Raw genomic sequence first — 18,469 nt, forward strand, 5'->3', positions numbered from 1 at the left:
TTTGTCTTCAACTGATTGTCAGACAGCAATCTTTCCTGCAAAACCTTTCTAACCTATCTATGCCACGGATTGCTATACCTGTAAAGGGCCCAGGAAATGGGACTTGGTCCAAACATCACCATCTGCCAAGGGTCCCCACTGTCCTGAAGAAAATGTGCAGTGAACGAGGTGCTAGCACCCACGTGAACATGGCTGAGCCACTTGGGTCTCTGAGCTTCAGCTTTCCCATTTAGGAAGCAGAAAAATTAGGCCAGATGACCTAGAAGTTCGCTTCCATTCTTTGTTCTTTATGTTTTCATTCAGAGACAAATCTCATTTCAATTTGACCATATTCAAAAACAACTCAAAATCAGTTCTCCCTCTAAGGAGACAGATACATGGCTTTCCATCATGCATAAATGGAAAGCAATGCCTTTGCTATTTGCAATTGTGAAGGGACAAAGGCACTTTCCAAAACCCCAACATGAGCTGCTGGGACCACAGAGAGACCTATTAGCCTGATAACCATACATGACATGAAACTTATGGCTTAAGATTTTCTCCCTGAGAATAATAATAAAGCGGGCCTCTTCCTAATCTGGCTCCTGCCGATCAGTGTGCGAGCATGTGTGTGCCTGTGTGTTTGCGCGTGCTGAGAGCAGACTGCAGATTTTTTTTAATGTAAATAATAAATGAGAAAGTACTGTGAACACCTCAAAAAAAAAAGACAACGTGCCTTACAGAGATTGTCTCAAAATGATGCTAGGTAACTCATCAAAGATACTAGAGTGATTCATAATCCTATTTTTGGCCCTGTACTAACAAAATGCTTGCTATTCAATCAATAATGCAAATAAATTTTTGAATTAGATTGCACAGAAGAAATAAGTTGAAAGAATAAGAATGGACCACCACAGGCACTTTCAGGAGATAGTGGTTTGATATCTAAAATTATTCTTTTTATCAGTAGCATGTGTAAAATGCCACTACTTACTGGTTGGTTTTCTCTTCTTCCAAATATTATTGTAGCTTGTATTTTTATCCTATTTTAAGATTCTTTAATTTAGTACAATTAATTTTATCAGATACATGTGTTCAGAAGCTTGGTTCATGAAAAACTGCAAACTATAGATAACAAATTTCTGCACTCATTTTATAAAAGGTTTCATAACCTTTGTAGCAGGACGCTTCTTAATGACCCAACAGTGCTGAATCCTTCATCAAACTTTCATGCACTGTATTTGGTACACTGGACTCTGAAAGGAGGGAGGGAAAAAGACAAATGATCCAGGAAGCTGAAGGATGCCATAGGTAATGACCAGGCTACTCTGAATGATAATGCCAGGCTTGCACTGAACACTTTGCCTAATTAGACTTCACACAAAGTGAAAAAAAAGAAAACACTTTAATATTTAACAAGCATGATGATGCAATAAATGTACACAAATCAGGCCTGATAAGGAATACTGCTTATTAAAGAGAGAGACAGATGGCTACGGGAAAGGTATGGTCATTAAATGTAAAATCTCACAGGCTCCAACTGTGAACACCAGCCACGTACTTTCAAACTATCACTCCAACCCAGAGACTCCATGCATTATTTAGTCCTCTCACTCAGTAGACTATAGATATACACACACCATAGATTTAACAAAATAACTTGGTTCAAGGGCGGCCGGATGGCTCAGTTGCTTAGAGCGCAAGTTCTGAACAATAGGGTTGCCAGTTCGATTCCCACATGGGCCAGTGAACTGTGCCCTCCACAACTAGATTGAAGACAACGAGCTGCCGCTGAGCTTCCAGAAGGGCGGTCAGATGGCGCAGTTGGTTGGAGCACAAGCTCTCAACAACAAGGTTGCTGGCTCAATTCCCACATGGGATGGTGGGCTGCAGCCCCTGCAACTAAGATTGAGAATGGCAACTGGACTTGGAGCTGAGCTGCACCCTCCACAACTAGATTGAGGGATAACGACTTGGAGCTGATGGGCTCTAGAAGAACACACTGTTCCCCAATATTCCCCAATAAAAAAATTTTAAAAAAAACAAAACTTGGTTCAAATAGATCATCTTTGCTGTTTCTCAAAGCTGTCTTCTTAACCACTTTTGCTGCTGTCAACATCCCAGTGAGTCAAGATGTCCAACATCTCTCATAATCATTTCAGTTAGATAATTAGTCCTCCTTTTTATTACCTTCAAGAATACTTAATGTGTTGGAAGCCTTCCTGAGACTATTAAATCCATCCAGCATACCACAAGATTATGAATATATAATTTGTTTATAGATAGCTTTTAAGAAAACACAAAGTAAGAAGACAGTACATAGGAATACAGTCAAAAACAGGCATGCTTATGAACTGAAAATTATAGTAAAAGAGATTTATAAGGGTAGGTTATCTACTTGGTTTCTCCAAGGTCAGAATGACCCTCAAATACAGGGATCCTAGAAGGCAATTGGCACATTCGTGAACAGTTTCTTACAAACCCTGTTGTCTATTAAGTGGCTGAATTCATTCATTCCACACATATTTATCAAGAACCTAGTGTGCCTATGCACTGTGGTACACTCCTTGGAAAACGTCAAAAAACTGTGCAAATTAGGGTCTCTGCTCCAGGAGTCCACAGTCTTGTCCAAGTATGACATAAACGCAACACAAAGCCCACCACCATATAACACTTGGTTACACTTGATACCTATGGAGGTAGCATAGCAATCTTGAAAGTAGGAGCTTCAATGGCAAACAGGCCTATGGTCAAATGCTGGTTCTGTCTGTCACAGTCATCTGACCCGGCCACGGTATTTCAGTATCTGAATCTCAGTTCTTCAAGTATTTTTGTATGTTTTTTTTTCTTTTTAATTCCACAAATTAAGTGCTTCAAATAGTGTTTAGCTTATAGACTTCTTCCTAACCACCTGCCATTTCTGTATTCCCAGAAGAAAATGGGCCTCATTCTCATTGAAAAACCAATTATTTAACCCCTGACTTAGCTGCAAGGACACCCAGAGAAGATATGGATCTTATCTCTGCTTGGGCATAAACAATCCCATTTTTGACTTGTGTCCCTAACCGAACTCCTCCAGAACTATTCTTACCAAGTGTTTCCAGAAAGATCATGGATTTTAAGTGCAGAGAACAAAGGATTTCAAATTTGAATTCACTCGCTGGATGTGTCCAGATGAAGCTAAGATCATTTAGAGTCAATTTGATTCATGAAGCTTATTGCCATCATTTTCGCTTCTGATGTTATAAAATCAACAGGAAATAAAAACCAATCCCCTTGGCCTTGAAGTAGGTACTGAAAGCTTACCATCCCCAGGGAAGATGTTCCACACGTCATTAAGTCATAACTTGATAATATATTCCCTATTTTGTATTCCACTCTACTGTGAGCTCCTTGAGGTCAGAAACTCCTGTCTTTTCATCTACTTAGTTCTAGCACTGAGCACAGTGCCAAGCACATGGTAGGAGCTCCATAACTCCACTCTGAACAGATTCTGAGAGCAGGCAATTATGTAGGTGGCATCATTGCAGAGGAACCTAAAATAACCTGCCAGCAACTATGGTACTTAAGGATATTGCATGGCCCATAAAGAGCAGCATGGAACAAAAGGGACTGGGGTTCCATTCCTAATACGGTGATTCCATTAAGTAGCTGGGCCATCTTTGTTAAGTCACTTCACCTCTCTGGGCTTCTTTCTGTTTATTTGCAAGATATGGAGATAATCCAAATGATCTCAAACATGCTATTATCTCTGCAAAAATACTAATGCTGAACCAAATGATCACAGAGATCATATTTTTGTTGATGTAATCTTGCTAACCAATGGCCTTCCCATTACTTCTAACTCCAACAAGTCATTAGCAACACTATTAAATGAGGTCTACAAATCCTCCAGGACACAAGTGTCCATTTCAAATGCACGATTATACCATTTCAAAGATTTTTAATGCACATAGATAAAATAAGTGAATCTGGCCAGCTTTAGTTAAAGGTTCCCCATTCATTTTCATTCCTAAGTGATCAGGAACCGCAGTTCACTTCACACTGGCAAGACATTTGCCCCCAAAATAATCAAATGGTCACTAATGAAGATCAGAAAAGGAACTTAAAGAAGCTGGTGCCTCCCACACCACTTCACCCAAGGCCGGACCATCTCCACAGTGGAACAAGCACTTCCACATGCTTTCAAGCAACCAGACAGTTCTCCAAAGGACCAAAACCCACCTCCCACCGGCCCCACCCTGGTGAAAAATGCAAACACTAATTGGTCACCCTATGGCCACCAATAAAATTCACCATTTTGAGAGGATAGGAAAGAAATTGTAGTCCTGGTCACCAGTGAAAAAATCATTTCTACAGCTGGTTCCTGAGGCCACTGTCTTGACTGGGAGAGAAATCAAAAAGCCTATAGTTCCTGCATCTCTTACCTCTTTCCATCAGAACATGAACATGAAGACATCCTCTCTGCATAAAGGGTCTAAGGAAGTGTCCTCATGGCCTCTGTTAGCCACACTAATATTGGCCCAGGTACTGGTCTGATTCATTCTCAGAGGAAGACAAAAAGGCAATTCCAGTAAAACTGGATGAATTCTCTTGTATACCCAAGGATATTCATGGAAAACATCCTCAGCGTTTTTAATTACTTAAGTGAATAATATATTCTCTATAAAGAAAAATGACTTTTGAGACAACCCAAAAGCCAAGATGTTGAATCAGATCCAAAAAGTAACTAGTTCCATGCTCAGATTTTGGCTCGGTCACTATGTGGGTTGATGGATGAATCCATTCACAGTCCATAAATTTCATTGCTTTGCATTCGAATGGCCTCTGAGTCTAAACGATTATTAGTTTGTTGCAAAAGTAATTGTGGTTTTTTTCAATTATTTTTAACCTTTTAAACCACAATTACTTTTGTACCAACCTAATAAATTCCTACTTTAGAGATTAAGGACTTCCTCTGGAATCCTTTTTCCACCAACTTAGTTGCCTCCTGCAGCAACTTGTCTAACACCTCCATCTGGAGGAGAGAATTTTTTTTTTTAAATCCTCAAATTCAGCTCTGTCTTGTTATTCAGGCCCACAAATCTATGTGCCCAGAAATCTAAGGGCCATGAGTTTAGTGGAGGTGGGGGAAAGGAACTTCCCCCACCAAAGACATGCTTTAGATAGAAGCTAGAGCTTACAGGTCAGAGGTACATCCAAAGAAATATCCGCCCAAAACACAAGTCTCTTCCCTTGGTTTCCCATTATGTAGTCACAAATGTACTTAAATAAATCTTATTTCTATGCAAATAAGATATCCAAAGCTACTCTGGGTATTTTGAGTTATTTTTGTCTATGGAAACCCAAGAGAAGTACTTACTTCCTATCATTTGCATATAGAGCACATGAGAAATAAGAAAAGGGCAGCTACTATCCTTTGACAGCTAATTAAAGTAGCCAAGGGATATTAGGAATTCATTCTCTAACAGCAAGTACCACTCACTGTCTCGCTCTCCTCAGTCCAAGACTGTTAAGCTACGTAAGGTTACTGAGGGTGGTTTTCTAGTTCCCTTATCATAGTGATACGTACACAGTGCATGTTCAAGACACATTGGGTTGTAATCATCCAGAATTCAAGACACTAAAAAACTATCCAAGAGTAGAATTAGAAGATTCAAGGCACAGGGCAAACAAATACAGAACGCTCCTCCTCGTCGTCCGAATATACCTGAGTCCTTGTTTTCTCTTCCCCACTTCCTTCCTATGCACCTGTCATAATAACAGCTGATATGTATTAAGTGTTAACCATGTGCTAAGTAGTTGAGGTAAATTATCTAAATCCATCAAGATGCGTAGGTGCTATTACCCTCATTTTACAAATGAGAAAACTGGGATCTCAAGAATTAAATAACTTGCCCGAGATCACAGTTAAGAGTGGAGTCGTGAACCTGGGTGAACTGACTTTACTCCCAAGCCCATTCACCAGGCACTGCTTCCTCCTTCCGTTCACCGTTTCCCCTATTTTCTCACTGATTAGAATGCTCAGCGTCCAATTGTCCCACCAGTCCTCCCAAGGACCATTTGAACTAACTTGGATTTCATTTCAAGGGCTAGTCTTCTTCCTACAAAGCTATCCCTGTGTTGTTTTCTTAAAGTTTGCTTGCTTGTTCGTTTCAGTTTAATATACTCTATTAATTCTATAAAATGGGCTTTTGAAAATTACTGTGACTTGCTTTAAAGTGTTCCCAATACTGTTTTTAAATTTTGTGCATTTTTTAAAAAACCATGAATCAAGCTTCTCTTGCACCTGGGCAGGTCTGTTTGCTTATTCACAGAAGGACTGGTTTATGCCTATATGCCAACGCATAATAAATAATGAGTCAAGGTCTCCTGCTCCCTGGCTGAGGTAGCCGGTTCTGAACTGTAATGATTTTGTAAAACCCACACTCCCTCCCTACCACCCACCGAATCTACCCTGGACACCAAACAAGGCAGCTCATTATCATCAAACCACTAGGAACATCTCTCTAAAAATGTTCTCTGATCTCAGAACTCATCCCACTCTACAGAAATGCCAGCAGGACTCTATGCAGGGGCCCCTGGGGACCTGGCTCCCTGCCACACTGTGAAACAGATCTGGGTGTGTTTAACCAAATCTCCAACTGGAAAAAATAAAAAAGGCTTATTTTCCTGATACCAGCTACCCCTTGAAGATCTAGAGAGGAAACTGGCAACAACTAATAATTTTGACTTAGCTCCTTGCTGAGAGAGGATGTACTACTGCTTTTGGGAAAACGTTGCAGCAGACCAGGCAGCTAGAAGTATATAACAGGCATTGCACCAGCTGCAGCGGGATACAGGAGGGCTGCAGACCTCTTCCTAGCTCTTCAGCAGCTCCCAGCTGGCCTAGACTGCCCATCTGAGCCACGTGAACCAACCTCACGTCCCTCAAGGAAAAGCTGCTCGCCGCTATGGAAGGCAGTGTGGAGGTTCCTCAAAAAATTACGAATAAAATTACCGTATGACCCAGTAATCCCTCTCCTGGGTATCTACCCAAAAAATCTGAAAACATTTATCCATAAAGACATATGTGCTCCAATGTTCATTGAAGCTTTATTTACAGTGGCCAAGACATGGAAACAACCAAAATGTCCTTTGATAGATGAATGGATAAAGAAATTGTGGTATATATACACAATGGAATACTATTCAGCGGTAAGAAAAGATGAAATAGGACCATTTGTGACAACATGGATGGATCTTGAGATTATAATGCTAAGCGAAATAAGTCAGATAGAAAAAGTAGAGAGCCATATGATTTCACCGATATGTGGTATATAAACCGAAAACAACAAAAGAACAAGACAAACAACTGAAAGAACAAAAACTCATAGACATAGACAATAGTTAAGGGGTTACCAGATGGTAAGGGGGGAGTGGGGCTCTAGAAGAGGGTAAATGGGGTCTAATATATGGTGAGGGAAAGAGAACTGACTCTGGGTAGTGAACACACAATGTGAGACATAGATAATGTATTACAGAATATTGTACACCTGAAATCTATGTAACTTTACTAACAATTGTCTCCCCAACAAACTTTAATTAAAAGGAAAGGAAAGGAAAGGAAAGGAAAGGAAAGGAAAGGAAAGGAAAGGAAAGGAAAGGAAAGGAAAGGAAAGGAAAGGAAAGGAAAGGAAAAGAAAAGAACAAGCTGCTCATATTCTTGCCTTGCTCTCCACCTAGATCCTAAACACTTTCCATTCAGCCAACCTCAAACTTTGTTTCTGGCTTATTCCAATTTCCATAAGATCTGAGTTCTCAGCTACTCCCCTGAATAGCCTCACCCTTACCCCCTAGACCCAAACATTATTCTGCACCACAGGCACCTGTCCTGGGTTCAAAGATGCTATTGCCTCCTGGAAATGCTCTTCTGGCCAGCCTGGGTGACAACCCAGTGTGATAGGAACCCTACGCTGGCCCCGGCTCACGTATCACCCAACACCACTGCCAGGTCTGTCGCATCCCCCAAGACAGAGAACTAGAAAGTAACATTTTAGATGAATTAATCACAGTCTACCTTGGATTGTAGATATTTTCCTCTCTCCCACCCCTGTAAGTGTGTGGGAGGAGGGAGACACAGATAAGAAGGAAGAAGAGGAAAGGCATCGTCATTGATTAGTACCTCCTACCTCCAGTGGCTTGGCGCTTTTCCTATACATCTCATTTCATTCTTACAACAGCCTATAAGGTATTATTATCCTCATTATGTGCACAAATAAACTAAGCCTTAACATGGGACCAGGACCACCGGTTAGTAAGTGGTAGACTTGGGATTCAAACCCCAGGATTGACCAACTCCAAAGGCTCAAATTCTTTCCCATCTATTGCAATCTTCCCCATCTTGTAATCTCTATAGTACTAGCAAAGTGCCTTTATATAAGAGCTAAATAATAAATATTTGCTGAATGAGTGCACGAATGGTTGACTCCAGCATTCGCACCTTAATATTCTGCAACCCACACACTTGATTTTATTCATATATTCTGCTTACAATGTGCCTGTGAAGTGCCTTAATAAGAAGTTAAATATTGTACAGAAATAAGTTGTACTACACTGTATTGTATTTTGAGCTACTAGAAAAAGCTATATACATAAAAATCTATAAATAAAAAGTGCTAAAGCAGACACACGGATAAAAATTCATTTGTCATCTTGCTCCATCCTGTCCAGAAATGGATACAAATAAAATAATCTAAGAAAAATCAATGTTTTCACATTTTGTTAACCCTCAGAACTCTACAACATTTTCTAGGCTGCCAATTCAATGAGTATTTATGTTGGAAAAAATAAGCAAGGTTATAACTGAGGTTATAAGCTCAAGTCCACAAGCCAGGCAGATATGGACTCAAGGCCCAGGTCCACGACTTGTGAGCTGACCTTGGGCAAGTAACTCACTTCTCTAAACCTTGGTATTTCTCATCTGTAAAATGCAAATAGTAACAGTGCTGCTTCCTAAGTCGGCTGGACAGATTTAACGAATAACTCATGGCCTACACTTAGCAGAGCAGCTACCAGATAGTTAAGTGCTCCGTAGGTGTTAGCCATTTTCATCGCGTGAAGAGAAGAACTGTCATGGAAATGCAATAAGAAACCCAAAATGAATCACTTGCTTTTGAAAACACTATTATAAGCACTAAGTTCACCTGAATTCTCTGTTCTAGACTGTGATTACTAGAAAGATCTACCCTGAAAGCAATGCCATCAATAATGATAATGATGATGATAACCAGGCGTGATATATTTCTCATTTACTATGTGTCAACCACTTTTGCAGACAAGAGCATCACACACAGCTGTGCAGAGTGTGCCACACAAGAATGCCCAGTGGGAGGTGAGTGGGGCTGAGGTCCAGTCCACTCTCTGCTTACCACACCACACACCCTGACACAGGATGGCCCACCACAAAGGGGCATCTGGTGGGCTAGCAGCAGCCGTGTTTACATATGTTAACTGATATATTACCTTTCGCCAGTTTCTAACGAATGGGAAACAGAAGTAGAAAGTCACTTTGGAGAGTACTCAGGACCTAAGGGGAAGCCCATCATTTTAGTACCGTCATGCACCACTAAACAGGGATACAGTCTGTGAACCGCAGCCGGAGGTGATTTCGTGGTTGTGCGAACATCGTCAGTGTACTTACACAAACCTAGATGCTATAGCCTACTTGGTGCTGTGCTTTTATACGACTGGCAGCGCAGTAGGTTTGTTTCCACCAGCATCACCACAAACATGCAAGTAATGGGTTGCGCTAGGATGTTATAATGGTTACGATATCACTAGGTGATAGGAATTTTTCAGCTTCATGATAATTTATGGGACCACCATCATATATTTGATCTGTCATTGATGAAAATGTTGTTATATAGCATATGACTATAATTTCATTAACAGAGTAGAAATACCCCAAATCACCAGTGAACAACTGTTAAGCCACACAGTGTGTACCCAAGTGCCTTGGGAGCTGAAAATAGGCAGGCCCTCGTCTTCAGTATAAATAGACAATTCCCATCTGCCTCCTCCCTGTTTCCTGCTTCCCTTTTCCTCCATCATCTCAAATGTCCTTGTGTGCGAAAATGAAACAAAGCATCAGATGTGACCCCAGGATAACCAAAGGTTATGTTTTTCATTGTCTAAAAGTAACAACAAAAATTATCTGTCCAGCAAGGTCATGTTTCACTAAGTGATAGGTTCAAAACATCCCATTGCAGATTCTAGTGAGCCGTCCCTCCAGGGGGCACCTCCCAAGGGCAGGTTCCTAAAAAACGACTCCCACGCACAAAGACTCATTCATTTCCTCCCACCTCGGGCATCCATAATCTTGGTCAGCTCAAGGGCTCTTGTCCAAACTGAAACGCCTCATTCTACATACAGCTTTATACATGTCATTTGGGCTTAGACTCAGCTTCCTTCTGGGAAGAAGGAAGAAGAGCAGGGTGACGACATGGCCTTCACTAGCTGGATATTTGAAGGTGAAAGCAATACTCTTCCAGTTCTACAGAAGCATCAATTTTTGCAAATGGGACTTGTGTAATTTTAAATATGTTCAGAATCCTAAAAATGCCAAAAAGTTTAGCTTAATCGGAGGGAAGCGATAATAAAAATTGTCTATGACATTCACACAAAAGTTATTCCTCTTACCCGGTTCTCTAAAGAGTACTGATCTAGACTTAGGTAGAAAGACAGCAAGGATCAGATTGCCTTGTTTTAAAATCTCACCATGTGAACATCAGAATTGGATGTCTAAGAATTATCTGAACACAGAGGTGTTCTGCTAAGAGAAGAAACTCTTAGGGCCTGAAATGCACTGAACTCTTCCCTAACTGTTAATTTTTAAAAATTAATGGTGTTTAAAAAAAAAAAAGATTTCACAAAAGAAAAAAAACATTCATGGTGTTTAGTTTGTCACTGTAATTAAATTTCACTGAAAACCTGAAAATATAGTATCCTTTTATTCATTTCAAACAATATGGCAATATTTTCAGTAATAATGTTTGCTTGCATATATGGTCAGTATCTTTTCTACCAAATAGCAAGTTATTTCTGACAAATAAAAACACCAACACACCTTAAAGTTGTTCAAGTCTCAGGCCTGACTAACTTCATTCAAATTAGAATTTAGAAACAAGAGGTCTTTTCAAAAACTCACAGAAGAAACATGCCTTTTAATAATGCATCTCGGAATGTAATAAAACATACGTTTTAAAGGTGGAGTTTAATGTGACCGCCCCTTTTAAAAAGAAAAGACACCAGGAGCTTCCACTGACCGGATAAAATTCCTTTTTATCTATAACAAAATTCATGTTGTTGTTTGTGCTACAAGTGCCTATCTAGGAAATAAAGCCACTTTAAAAGATAAAAATAAGTTCCACCAAAGACATATAAAAGAAAAAACTTAAAAATACTAAACCAAAATAATAGATTTGATTTTTAGAAGGGTTTTTAAAATCATATATTTGAATGTAAGGATGTACAAAGTAAAAAGCCAATTCTTCAATCTCCTTTAAGCCTTTAACTCTAAAGTTATTCCAAAACGGTACCCAATTTGTTATTTAAGACCGCTTTCATTTATTTTTAGGCCTTTGGTAATGCTTTTCACACAAGGTTGCTCTTTTCTAATAAAGTATTCTATGTCGAGAACCCAGAAGTTAAATTCCTTTGCTACCTTAAAGGACAGAATAATGGCAATAAGTGCCAGACGGTGGTGATACATGAAGCAGAGGAGGCCCCTAGTGGTGAAGCCACCTCTCCAATTTGGCTTTGTAGATTTTATAAGACTGCTTCAACACACGAGGGCAAAATCAATACGTAATAAAGTCTACCTGAGCTTTGCTTCTCTAATAACCTCTATTAGCCCTAAAATATAGTAGGGCTATCATTTAGAACCCCAAGGTCCTTTCATCAGGAATATTTTTTCTTTAAGAAAAAGGTTGTGACCTGAAGAATAACTCCATTACGTTCTGTATTTCAACTCAACAAATATTTATTAAGCCCTGACACCCTGCCAGGCACTGAGCTGGACATGGAGAGTAAATAGGAGCGATAAACACCCTCACGGAGGGCCCTTTTAGTTCTTTTTGATGTAATAGCATTACATTAAGGACAGAGCTACAACCATATGAAGATTGGGAAGTACAATTCATCACCAGATGACCCTATGATGGATTCTTACCAACAGGAAAAAACGATATATTGCCCAGAGCAACCTGAAAGTGTCAGCTCCTCATTTTCAAATACAGTCTGAGGTGTTTCAACAGATGATGGTTGAAAAAATAAATGAAAGTTAAGATTGCAAAGAAGAAGGAATTTTCAATTTAAAAAATTATGTTGAAACATGCCAGAGTTGGGGAGTCCTAAAAGTAAAGAAAGATAAGAGACAACATTGATGAAGCACTTATTGTGTCCACAGGACTAAATTCCTAAATGTTATTTCATTCTGCCTAACATCTCCATAAGGTAAGGAATACTATTGGCATTTTACCAAGTAGGAAACCAAGGCTGCAAAAGGGTAACTGACTTGCCCATGGTCATACAGCTAATAAGTGGGAGAGGCCACTTGGAGCCCAGGTACCTGGGATGGCAAAGCAAATGCATAGTGAGTCCAAATGTCGAGACTTTGCTTTGAACCCCATCAATACAGTTTGCAAACAGACATGAGATTTGGAACACTAAGATGAACAGAATTATAGCATCTCACTATTATATAACTTAGAGTACAGATAGTATGGTAGTGTAACGCAGAAGGGAGTGCCCTACAATGGGTATGGCCCATCTCTTCTTTCCAGGAATTGACATTCTCAGGGTACACACGGACGATCCCATAACTTATTGTGCACATATTCAGATCCCTTGTTATGACTAAGGCTTTGCATTTTTGCTTTATGCTCCTATTTCCAAGTTTCAAAGACTTTTCTCCTTCCAATTAGCAACATGACAGCACCACACGGGGCTTATTAATATTCACTGCTGCAAGTAACAGTACGATAATTATGACTTTCTTGTATGAACAATGTTCACGAAAATCCAAGCAATCTGGTAGAATTTCATTTACATTTCTAGTAAAAATATGTGAAAGAACAGTTAATTATCTTTATTATCGAGACCCATCTAGTGACATTTCAGTAAAAACTACTCCAAGGCTTTGAAATCAGAATAAAAGTGGAATTTGCAAAATAACTATCATTTATTAGTGTCCCCAAGGCTCACTGTTTCAGTATGTACAGTGCTATTCAAATCTTTTCCTCTCCCATTACTCTTTCTCTGCTCATCGATGAAATGATAACTTCAAAATTGTTGACGGTAGTGCAGATGCAGGAAGTGTCTCGGAAACAACAACTTTGCCTGCTCTTTGTACAGCTTTCCTCCTCCTGCCCGCCCTTCAAACCCCCGGTACCCCCCAGAACATGCCCTCGAATAGCTTCTCTCCACTGGACGCACATAGCATTTCGTCAAGGCATCCTCGATCGCAACGACTATAGCCTGGGTCCAAGGTAGAAGAGTATGCTGCCCACCGGCCACCCGCGGCACGCCTCCTCCACGGTCTCCATCACAACACAAATAACACACCTGTACCAGCAAAGTAGCCACGCGGGCACATGTCAGGGCTACTTCTTAGTGGGGGTAGGAGAAAGTCATTAAACAGCTAGACGCTACTAAAAAGGTTGGTGAAGCCAAAGTGACCCCCGGCGTGGCATCAGCCAGGACCCTCCCTGAAAACCTCCTCCGTGTCCCGCGCGTCCCCCTGAAGGCGCCGCGCCCTCCCGGGGCCGAGCAGCCCGAGCCCCGCGGCGCCGAGCCTCCACCCCGGCTGCTCACAGCTCCAGCAGGCAGGACAGCGGGAGGCCGGGCGCCGCACCATCCTCCCCGGCTGCAAGAGCCGCCCAGAGGTCGCGGGCTGGGGAGCGCAAATCATACCGACGCCCCCACGCGGCGCGCCACACCCTGCTGGCCGCGAACGGGACCCCACTCACCCCGAGGAGCCCCCCCGGGCTGCCCCGCCGGCTCCTGCTGCTCCCGCGCTGCTGAACTTTCCCTCCTGCGCGGCCGCCGCGGGCTCGGCTCCACCTCCCGCTCCAGCAGCCGCGGAGCCTCCGGGGACCCGGAGGGCGGGGAGCGGCGGCAGCGGGCGGGCTGAGTGGGGGCTGCGAGGCCGTGATCCCGGGCTGTGGCAGCTGGGAGGATCGCGCTTGCATGCGCCCACCCGCTTCCCCCAGAGCCCCTCTGCAGTGCGTCCCTCTGCCCGGTCAGAGCGGGGCGCCCTGGCCGAAGCCTGCCCCTCTCTGACCGGGACACGCTAGGAGACCAGGATCCCCTGCAGCTGGGCGGTTTTGCGTGTGACTGGTCACTGAGATCCGGAGAAGTTGAGGGAAGGGGTTAAGACACTGGTGTGCCCTGGGTGCCCCAGGAGAGGGGGTCGGGTGTCTATTCTCTTTCAGGGCCGAGTTCCCCAGACCCCTGCCCCCCCACCACCCACCCTGTTTCCTTTGCCCTTACTGGGCTGCCCTCCCCTCCATGAGCCTACTTACTCACAAAAACTTTGTAAATTGGACTTTGGAGAATGAATTCTTTAGTCAGTCTTTGCGGCTCTGGTCAGTTACACGGCCTTTATGAGAGCTTTTATTTACAGCGAAGGTCAGAACCCCCTTAGCTCTGAGACCCCACCACTGTGGGAAAGTGATGTCTGCAGGGACCCCTGACGGCCACTGGAGGGCCTACGGGGAAGAAGAGGGGAAGGATGGAAAACAGGTAAGTGGGGTATTGAGTAATAAAAGCCACACACACACACACACACACACACACACACACACAGGCACACACCCTCGGGGCTCACGGGTGCCTTTTATGTGGAAGTGCTGCAGCACTTCTCTCAGGGAGAGGGAATTTGGGAGTATCATGATCCCCAATTCTCACTGTATTGAAGGAGACTCATGAGGAATCAGTGTTAGGCTGAAAGAGGTTCTCTCTCCACCCCTACAGATGCAACTTGTAAAGGCCCTTCAGCTGAACCGTAGCAGAACCAGAGGTAGTAACCAGTCCTATGATTCCTGGTGCTGTGCCCCTTCTACTGCTTGTCCATTAGAATACCCAAAGTTCCTATCTGGGAGATTGCAGGGTACCAGATTTTAGGTGGGTACAGGGTAGGAGTCCTGGAGGCAATAGGCAGTCCTGAAGCAGCCACTAAGCAATTATTTACCTGTGGGTAATATCCTGTAAGTAAACCTTGCTTCCTACCAACTCCCCAGCCCACCTGGTCCATCATCCTTCCAACCCAGGCTGCCCTGGGATCTCAGGTGGCTCTGTCCCCACCCCCACACCTCTGAGTGAGTTAATCATCCTTGTGACATGATTGGGGTTTAGGGAAGAGGAGAAGCTGGTGTTTACCAAATGAATGAAAAATACAACATCTATTCTGTTACCGCCGCCCAAAGTGTTTCCTGGTGATAGATGTCATAAATAGTTAATCCAGCATCCACATATATGTAGGTACAAGTCATTAGCCAAGCCTCCTCCATACAGTATCTCACAGCAGCCTGGTGTGGCAAATCATATGACAATCCCCACTGTGCAGCTGGAGGGGCCACATGAAGGTTGGGGTTAGTGATGAGTTGTGTAAAGATTAGAGCCTACGCAATCAAGTACTCTTTGGGTACACAAGTAACCTCTTCAGAACCTTCCAACTGTCACCAAAACATTCCCACTCCTCCACGTATTATTGATAGGTGAGTTGTTAAAGCATTGATTTTCTTCCCTCCCCTGAGGTATCTCCCATCTTTATGTTCCGTGATGTCTCCAGAATTTCTAAATAATAGGGTTTAAGTGAAGAATCTGGTTTGGAAGGGGGGCCAAGGACTTGAATAGAGGTGGCTGTACTGGCACATCAATGGACCCAAATTCTAGGCTCATGTGGACTGACTTGGGGAAGATGGAAGAGGCACCCCTGTTGCTAAAATTGTCTCTATTCCTGTCATCTAGAAGAAAAAGGGAGATCAATCCTGAAGTAATCAATTACATTTCCTTTAGGGGCTGGTAATATACTTATCAAGGTACCTGAAGAAGTTTTCCAAACTTTTTCAGCTAGCATACAAATACTCATATATCAGCATAGCAATGTACATATCACTATGTGGCATATCAGTATACATCAATATATAACAAGAGGCATAAAGCCAATGCTAGCTAAGGGCTTGGTGCCTCTAGGTATGTCTTGACAATAATTAGTACATGAAAAAATAAGGGATTTGAAAAAGTGAAAACACTACAAAACTAAGTAATATCATAATGTGAAAAAACATTTCTCTGCACATACTACCCAGAAAGAAAGTTGACATTTCCATTGCTATTTAGTAGATATTATTTGGGTTATCTTTTGGGGGCCATCATTCTGAAGCAGTGTCAGTCATCCTTAGTCTCCATCATTAGCAGAAACAGCAATGTATGAGGGGAAAAGACCAACCCCTTCCCTCTGCAGGTCCCACTCCGAAACGATGCCTAACAGAATTGAGACTGTGAAACCAGTGGAAAGATGGGTTCCTTTACACTTCAAAGACCAAAGGACCAGAAAAACTGGGTTGAACATCAAAGCCAGATGTTAAAAACCAATTTTTAAAACTTGCTAGAAAGAAAAGGCATGTTTTCTACATGGATTTTAGCTTTTAGCTGCAGTGTTCTTATATAGTTACACATTTTTCATAAACATGATTTAGGAATCAGAATATGTGATTTGAATTTCCAAGCACATTATAAAGGCACCTTAATATGGTGCTGATAATGACCTTACTTATTTCCAGTAACTTCTATACATTCTCTCTTGCTAGTAGAGAATGTATAGAAGTTACTGGAAATAAGTAAGGTCATGATGCCAGAGTGATTTTATCCCCTTGGGAACAAAAGTTAGTCCATATAAAAATATACGCTAATAGTGGTTACCAGAGGGTAAGGGGGTGGGGGTGGGAGATGAGGGTAAGGGGGATCAAATACATGGTGATGGAAGGAGAACTGACTCTGGGTGGTGAACACACAATGGGATTTATAGATGATGTAATACAGAATTGTACATCTGAAATCTATGTAATTTTACTAACAATTGTCACCCCAATAAATTAATAAATAAATAAATAAATAAAATAAAAGAGCAAAAAAATATATATGCTAAACAATACATACAGTGTCAAACTTTTATACTTATAAAATGCATAATATGTACATTATAACATATAGTGTTTAATAACTTGTTTCAAATATATACTGCATAGGTATTAAACTTTAAGTACAGAAATATTTCACACAGGTCAAGATCAGACTTCTCAGCCTTACCAGGAGCCTTGAGAACTTTCACCCAGAGGTCCAGAAGCTGAGAGAACAGTTGTGAAGCTCATTCATAAAACTTAATTATGAGACCCACTCAGGCAGTCACTTAAGTTGTGTTGACTCTTTACATAGCTCATAATCAGGCTTATCTGATATCTTAGATCACAGCAAATGTGCTGTGTAGTCAGAGGTAGCTCATTAGATGGGAGAGGTCTGTTGTACTAAAGCATAAAGACTTGCCAGACCGTACTACTGTGAGTGGTGAGTCATTGAGATAAGATCTAATTATATTTCATATAGTCTACTTCAGAAACCTTGAAAATAAGCAATATATTTCCAAATAGGTTTTCATTTAAAATGAGTAAAATAAATAATATTGGACCCAAAAAGGCAAACTTTGCTTTTCTTGAAAAAAAATCACATGTGTTAAAGACCTCATTCCATAAGCACTATAACTCAAATATAGTCAGGCTTAATTAATCTGTGTTGACTGAAGAAGGGATGCATTTAACTTCTTCTGGATGTTTTCCATTGACATCTTTAATTCTACACATCAAATCAATGAGTTGTTCATAATGTTTTCAATCTTACGCTCTCCATTGTTCATATTTTTTCTCTCCAGGTCAATCCAGAAAGAGGACCAGGAGAAGATGTGCTCCCCTCATGGCATCCCAACTAAGCTCTGTCTCCAAATGACAGATGACTGGAGCAGTGCGACACTGTCAACAGTATAACTGAGATTTCACGTTAACATCCATCTAGTACAGCAAGTGCTTCATAGCTCAAGTTTTCCATTCTACTTCTGTGCACTCAACATTGCCACCCCCTTGTTTAAAGAAGGAAACAACAGGGTTAAAGAGGGAACTACAGAAGAACAAGAGCAGGGAAGCACCACTGTTTAATCCACATCTGCTCTGTATCTGCCTGTCAAAAATCCAGATACCTAAACACAGATCAGCTCAAAACTGTATCTTTTATTTCTACAGTAGTTGCACCAATTCACCTAGATGTACCCTAGCTCACCCAGGCCTTTCTTCTTTTTGAAAACCAGGAATACTGGTTTTCAAACATTTCCCTTGAGCAACCCAAGTCACTATGGTCTATAGAGAAAGGGTCCTCTAACTTTCACTCCAGTTTATTTTTT

General features: G+C 41.6%; 1 protein-coding gene across 4 annotated transcripts in view; it reads right to left on the reverse strand.

The window, feature by feature from the left end:
• Positions 1-14,328, reverse strand: part of CSGALNACT1 (chondroitin sulfate N-acetylgalactosaminyltransferase 1) — a 298,778-nt gene extending 284,450 nt beyond the window's left edge. For 2 of the 4 annotated variants that reach the window (XM_074329586.1, XM_074329583.1), the window contains exon 1: positions 13,989-14,314. The gene's annotated coding sequence lies outside the window, so the exon portion shown is untranslated. Of the gene's footprint in view, positions 1-13,988 lie in introns of all 4 variants that reach the window. The other 2 variants (XM_019742117.2, XM_074329587.1) reach the window with 2 other exon arrangements.
• Positions 14,329-18,469: the final 4,141 nt, after the last annotated feature.

Source organism: Rhinolophus sinicus, linkage group LG04 (genome assembly GCF_036562045.2).
Source record: "Rhinolophus sinicus isolate RSC01 linkage group LG04, ASM3656204v1, whole genome shotgun sequence".
Lineage (NCBI taxonomy): Eukaryota > Metazoa > Chordata > Mammalia > Chiroptera > Rhinolophidae > Rhinolophus > Rhinolophus sinicus.